Source organism: Poecile atricapillus, chromosome 8 (assembly GCF_030490865.1).
Source record: "Poecile atricapillus isolate bPoeAtr1 chromosome 8, bPoeAtr1.hap1, whole genome shotgun sequence".
Lineage (NCBI taxonomy): Eukaryota > Metazoa > Chordata > Aves > Passeriformes > Paridae > Poecile > Poecile atricapillus.
In genome coordinates this window covers 6,021,210-6,028,805 of record NC_081256.1, presented here as the reverse complement: position 1 = coordinate 6,028,805, position 7,596 = coordinate 6,021,210, and positions in this window count along the sequence as shown.

Here is a 7,596-nt window from a genome sequence, read left to right as displayed (position 1 = left end):
GCCGAGGGCCGGCTCTGTGCCGGGGCTTTCCGTGAGCATCGCCCCGGGGGCACGGCCGGGGGCTCCCGGGGCGGCCGCCGAGGCACTGCCGGCTGCAGCCTGCACACAGACATTTAAATGAGAGGTCGGTGGTGGGAGAGGAGGAGTCCCGGCTCCTCCGAGAGCTTTTATCTTTTGCCCAACCCTCTGGAAGGCGGCTTTGGGAAGGGATTTTTTTTTAAATTTTTTTTTTAATCATTATTTTTTTGCTTGTTTTCTTTGCTTCCTTTCATTTTCGGTGATTCATTTTTTCTGGGCTCACACGGGAGTAGGTGGGAGATTCACCCCTGCCTGGAGAGACCTGGGTGGGAACCTTCCTAGCCCTAAATGCATTGGTTTTCAGCTTGTTTTGAATGAGAGACCCTCTAACCCCTCTGGACCATTCCACCGTGTCCAGATCCCAAAAACAGTGTATTTCTGTCCCAGTATTGTCCCAGGCAGGTGATGCACATCCCGTGCCCCAGGCAAGGCTCCATCCCAAGGGCCAGCCACCAGACCCAGCCCTGCCACAAAAACACCACCGATTCAGAAACCCTCCAGGTTCTGCTGTTCCAAGGGAAGCATCAGCAGTGGGAAAGCTCCCTGCACACAGCGAGCTCCGCTGGGCTCCTCCAGCCACAGAACGAGTCTTTTCCATTCCCCAAACAATTGAAACAGGCTCTCACCCCCCTCGTCCCCAAAGCCTTCCCACAAGGCAAGCGCCAGAATAGAAAGCGGATGGCGAGGACCAAACGCCAAAAATTGTGTTGCAAACTGGGGGTTTTGTCAGCAAGGAACAGCCAGAGCTGGACCTGCGGCCGTGTTCACTGTCAGTCTGTCCTCACCCCAAAATCGGCTGTGCTGGGACTGAGAGTGCAGCCCAAGGAGTGCAACCCATGGTGGAGCGCAGCGCCATGAACACACCTTGGTCCTAAACCCTGAGAGAAGAACCCCAAGGCACCAGAAGTGATTCTGTCTCCAGAGCCTGGAGAGTGGCTGTGTGCCTCTCCAACAGCCCTAGAAGGGCTGGATGGAGCTCCCCCTCTCCAAACAGCCTCCCTCTGGGCAACCCCCAAATTAGGGTTCTACCAAGATTGTGCTTAAACAGAGCTTAACCCCTCTGCAAGAGAGAGCTGCAGAAGTGAGGCACTGCTGTCTCCTCATCCTCATCCTCATCCTCATCCTCATCCTCATCCTCATCCTCATCCTCATCCTCATCCTCATCCTCATCCTCATCCTCATCCTCATCCTCATCCTCGGGATGGTGTCCAGTGGAACAGCCATGACCAAACCTGGGGGTCCCAAATAGTAAATGGGGGTTCTGAAAAGCACCTGGCAGTCCCAAATGGCAGCTGCTGGAGGTGAACACAAGGGATGCAGGAGGACCAACCATCCCATCTCCCCTGGCAGGCACAGTCCCTCCTGATATTCCTTGCAGCTTTGAGGACACCCACAAGGGCTGGGACTGGGAGCAGTCTCCTCACTGGAACCCCAAGCTATAGGAAGATGGTGTCCCAAGCACGTCTGGCAGAGAGGTGGTGCATTGCAGGGGAGGCTCCCATCAGGTTGGAACTGGGGAAAGCGTCACAAGAATCAGAGGCACCACATTTCCCAGGGTTGCACACATGTGTCAAGTTAAGTGTGGCTTTGGGAACTGGCAGCACTGCCCTGAGCAGGGGATGGGGAAGGCTCCTGCTGAGGCTCTGCAAGGGTCCAGGGAGGAAGGGAAAGTCCTGGCAGAGATTCCGAGTCCGTTGGTTTTTCAAAGGAGATGCAGCTACCTTTCCGTGTTCTCTTGGCCAAAAAAACAGTCAGTAGGGACATCTTCAGAGACAGGAACACAGCTGTGGGTGCCCCCTCGAGACACGGAGAGATCTGTGGATTTCCAGGCAAAAGGTGGAGAGACTGACGCCCCCCCACCGATGAGCACAGAGGGCATGGCAGGCTCAGGCTGCTGCTCAGCCACGTTAATGAACAGTCTCCAGGTGAGGACAGGGATGTTGAAGGTCCTCAAGGGCTTCCCCCTTCACTGGACTGGGGATGCTGGTGTGGCAGAAGATGGTGGAGCGGCTTGGCCAGTGCCCGGCGCTTTCCTCCCTGCCTGGGGAACCGTGCTGTGATGTGAAGTAAGGACAGGGACACACCATTCCCCACTGTCACACTGGGTCCAGGACCTGCTCCCTGTCCCCAGGACAGTAGGAAGTGGTCTGAAAAATAGTTCCTAAGCACACAGGCACACATTCCTATGTGCAGAAGCAAGCACAAGGGGATGAAATAAAAGAGAAAAACAGTGAAACGTTTGCCTAATTCGCATGGGGCGTAAATAAAACCATGTGGTGGCCCTGAACAAAATGATCCTTGGATTTTCACCAGAAAGGCTTGGCCATCCCTGGGTTAGGAAAGGTTGAGAAACCCATCTGTAGGCAATCCATTGCAAGCAGAGCTTTCAGGCAGGGGACAGTGTGAGGAGGGCACCTCATCGATGCCAGGGACCGGCCGGACCCTGCACACGGGGGAACGTTCCTGCTCTTCCAAGGCTGTAACTCATTCCTTATTATTTGCAGACACAAAGCCTTGTTTCAGGGCTTCATGCCTTATTCATTTCAGTCTTTTTTCCTGACATCTGTATATAATCAGAGAATCCTTTAGGTTGGAAAAGACCTCTAAGTCCATCAAGCATTTTCCCCTGAAATGCGGCGCAGGCATCAGCAAGGGCAAAGTTTTGAGGGAACCCATAAGTAACTGATGGACAAATGCCCATCCCATGGTGTCCCCAGATTTTCTCTACTCTCCTGCCTGCACCAGCAGGGCCAGCAGAGCCTGCCACACTCACATCCACAGGGATAGAGCTGGAGATCAGTGATGAGCACATGGAGTTGGTCTCACCTGTGTGAGCAGCAGGGTAGACATCAGCCCTTTGGGATCAGTTAGGAAGGGGATGGGGGGAATTGTTCTCAGAGTGACATCCCAGATTGCAGTTCCCCAAACCACAGTTTGGGTTCAACAACTGGAACGCCTTTCCCAGGATGGTGGGATGAGATCTCCATCCTCAGCTGTTTCCAAGGCTCCTCCCTTGTCACCTCTGCCCTTTCTCCCAGGCTGAAAATCTTCCTTGTGTTTCCTGGAGCAACTTCAGCTCCCTGAGTCCAACCCACCATCATCAAGCAGAGTTCCGGCAAGAAATCTCCACACCAGGAAACCTGTCAGCATCGTACAGAAGCGCAAATGTCTTTAACCCCAACGCCTTTCAAAAGCTGAATTCCCAGAAGTTTTGAAGAGGTTCTGCCAGGAAAAGTTTTGTGAAAGACTGGGAGGATTGCAAAAGGCACCGTTTTTAGGAAAACCACCAGAAAAAGCGCGCAAAGCCACCCCAACACAGCAAGTCCTGCTGCCAGCTTCCCAGCACGGAGCTGCCTTCGGGAGCAATCCCTGCCAGGCAGTGGCAAGCCACCAGCATTGCTCATGTCCCAGAGCCCTCCATGTCCCCACACTCACTGCCAGCCTCAGGGAATGAAGGAGCTGGGAGCCCCCAGCCTGCTTTGGCCACGGCAGCAGGCAGTGGGTTGCAGCCCATTCCAGGCAGCCAGGAGCAAGCTGAGCATCCTGCGCTGCATTTGGAGGACACATGGCAGCTGAGCTGGCAGGCTCTGAAAGGGCTCCAGAAAGCAGACACTTAACTTTCACCAGTACAAGGGAAGACAGGCTTTGAGACCGTGCTTCCACACCGGAGCTGTTTTGGATGGGGCTGTGCAGCACCCACAGCTGCATCTCCCCTCATCTCTCCCCACATGTGACCAACAGCCCTTCACTATTGCCTGCCCCTTGTTGATAAAGTTGTTTCAATTTTTGTCACCTTCCCCCACTGTGCCCAAAGCTGTTGAAGAGGCTGAGCCACCTCCCTGCAGCCACAGGGTCACCAGGCTCACCCCTTTCCAGAAAGGCAGCTCTGTTGAACTGGCATTCAGTCCAGGCAACCGTGAGCATGCCGACTATGGGAACAGAGCTCTGGGTATTTTCTGTAGATCTCAGGTCTACACGGAGGCAAAAGTGCAGGGTTTTACAGGTTTTAGGGGCTTACAGGTCACTTGGTGGTGGTGTGGGAGATCCAGGAACTCTGTCTGGAGCCCCTGTTCCACCTGCAATGGGAAAATTCTGCTTGGCTTGGGGCTCAGCTGAGATCTTTCCACAAAGGGAATAAACAGCGTTCCAGAGGGCAAGGGGGAAGGAGACAACATTCATGTTCCATGCTTGCTGCCTGCATTTAGTCTCCTTCAGGGATGACTCTTGTCCCAACACCCCAGGGCTGTGCAGAGCAGCTGGGGTTTTAGAAACACCTGAGCTTTCCTGCATCAGGATCAGCAGCTCAGCAGGCTGCACATTCACACCCAGGGGCTCTGTGTTGGGAACTGTCAGCTCAGTCAAGCAAACCCCAGGCCAAGTGCTCCATGCTGAGAGTTGCCCACAGATGCTGTGGACTCTTCATCCCTGAAAATGTTCAAGGCCAGGTTGGATGGGGCTTGGAGCAACCTGGGCTAGTGAAAGGTGTCCCTGGGCCTGGCAGGGGATTGGAGTGAGATGAGCTTTAATATTGCTTCCAGCACAAACCATTTGGGGATTCTGATTCTATGATCTCTCTCTGTAGGCTGCCTTGGAGTAACACCTGAGCCCCAGGGCTGGCTCTGGCATGGGGAGAGGAATCTCCCTTGGCAGTGCAGGAGGAAACCCTCCCCCGCCTTTGCTTTGCCCTTTGATCTGGGCAGTGACCACACATGCCAGCTCTCAGCAGGCAGATGGTGGTGAGCAGCACAGAGAGCTGCAGCAGGGAAACCCAAGGATTCGCCCCCACGTGCTGGGGCCCATTGAGGACTGGCAGGGATAGAAAACGGGAAGCACAGTGCTGGTTGGACTGAAATGATCCCATGGCTCCCAGCTTAGGGACCAGTCAGCAACTTCTCTGCCACAAGTCCACCTCACACCGCTCGCCCCGGGACAGTGTGGGTGCCAGGAGTTCCAGCCCAGCGCTAGCAGCAAATCTGGGCTGAGCCCATGGGCTGAGGTCCCCGCAGCAAACAGCAGCTTCAGCATCGCTGTGCTCTAAAAACCTCCTGCCCAGAGACACAGAGACTCTCTGGCCACATTTATCGCTCGCTTGTATGCTGATGTCAATCTTTGATTATTCTCCGAGTGATGATTCCGGCTCTGGAGGAGCTGGGGGGGCTGCCCGGGTGCCAGGGTGGGAGCGCAGGCAGCCACGCTCGCTCTGCCCACCCGCCGGCAGCCGAGCGCGGCTCCATCTCCTCCGACATCCGGCAAGGAAAGGGAACAAAGGCAGAGAACAATTCCTATTGTTTTCCATGACTTTCTTCAGGGCAGCTCTTCCAGCCAACGCTGCTGCCCAGTCGCTCCGGCTGCAGCGCCGCTCCCCTGCGCTCTGAGCTGGGCAGATGCCGCTGGGGACGCGGTTCCCGTGCCCAGGTTCCTTCTCTCCACCAGCACAGAGACAGAGACAGCGTTCTTGGCAGGGTATCCCCCACCACAGCTCCTGTCCTGCTCCACAGCACCACTGGGCATTCCGGAGATGCTCAGGAATGGGAAGTGCTGGGTTAATGGTTTGACTCCGTGATCTTACATTTTCCAGCTAAATGATTCTATGATGACACCCAGATTCCTGTAACCAGCCAAGGCACAACGCCTGTGGTGAGGAAGGGGTGAGATCAGCACAGGCTCAAAGTGAAGGAGATCACCCTGATTCACTTCTGTGGGTCTCCAAGGGGGAACAGAAGCACCTACAGAAGAATCCCTGTTGGGATTTGGGTTGGAAGAGACCCTAAAGCCCATCTCATTCTACCTCCTGCCATGGCCAGGGACACCTTCCACTATCCCAGGTTGCTCTACACCTTGTTTAACCTGGCCTTGGACACTTCCAGGGATGGGGCAGCCACAGCTTCTCTAGGAAGCAGGCATCTAATGTGTGAGAGAGAATTCAACCTATGAGTCTTGCTGGATGGGGATGAATGGATAAAATAAATAAAATGCCCCCTGGTCACTGACTGGGTGTTCCAGGGACAGATGCTGAAAGTTTCAAATGCTAAGTGAGGCTGGATGGGGACACTTTGGACAAGTGGCTTCTCCAATAACACTGATGTTTTTGTAAAGCCACACTTCCTATAGAGCCTTAGGAGCTTCCTACAGCCCACAAACCCCAGCCCTCCCACCAAGGCCATGCTTAGGCTCCAAGAAGATCCCATATCAAAGCAGGATCTGGCCAAGGACAAAGCTCAACTTCTAACTGCCTCTCCAGACAAAGTGAGTTTGAAAACACCTGGACTCTGGCCTGCCTGTCTGGCATCCTCCATTGACAAGAACTGGTAAGAAAAGCCGAGCTCTGGCCGAGTGAGGCCCCTCTGGAGCCACCCTTGCAGCAAGCCTATTAGATACCAAGGAAGGATCTCCAACCCCAGAGGTTTTTGCTTCAGAACAAGTTCACCTGATCCAATATACTCAGTATTTCATCATTTCCTAGCTCCCAGAAGGATGAATGGCAAGGGGAAGCAAAGCATGAGCTCTGCTGTTCAATTTCAGATTGGAGATGTGGGTATGTCTCTAACACACCTGTCTCACAGAGGGAGATACCCCAGCACCTGAGCTGCTGACCAAGCTTGGAGGGATCTGACTGGGACTGGGTCTGATCAGATCTCTGAGGGGTCTTCCTCTGACTGATGAAGCACCACACCAGGAGAGGAGTCTGTGTGAGCCCATCCCAGGCAGACTTAGCAAAGAAACCCCAATTCATTCAACATCCCCATGCCACTCCAGCTGGGTTCAATCTGCCAAATTATTTTGGCATGGGGAAAACCGTTTTGGGCCCAAACTTCCATCTCAGCTGTGGGTGGAGATCCTCCCCATGCTGGGCTCTGCACCCAAGCACGTGGGTGCCCCCCACCCCCTGCATGTTGCATCCTGCATTTCTGCTGCTTTGAACCCACCTCCTGTGTCCCCTGCACCCCTGGCTGCAGTGGGGCATTTGCCCTCACTCCTCAGCGAGCTCTGTCCCAGGACACCCCTTCCTGGCCACCCCCTGCAGTCACTCCAGCCAGGGACACCCGGCTCCATCACCAGAGCTGTGATGGAGCCACAGCCTCATCCCCCACTCAGGATGCCCCATGCACAGAGGAAGGGAACTCAGGCCAGGACTTGGCTCATGCCAGGGACATGACCAGACAGACCCGCTCCCAAATCCCTCCTGAGAACTCTCACACACACACTGCTCACACGGGCAGCTCCCCTGTAATAACCCACGGCCATGTCACTGCCATCAATTATCTATTAACACACCCCATCATCTTACCTACTGCCCAGTCCCATCTCAGGGGGTGTGAGCCCCCTTCAAAAGCCACCTGGCTGGCTCTCCTGGGGCTCCTACACCCTGGGAGAAGACCCATCGGAGCAGGCTGGGGTAGGCAGGAAGATCACCAGGACTGGAGTCACAGGGATGGCACAGACCTCCCAGCTCCCACACTCCCATGGGGCCATGAGAGCACCAAGCAGGACCACCAAATGTTAAATGGCTTGGACAAT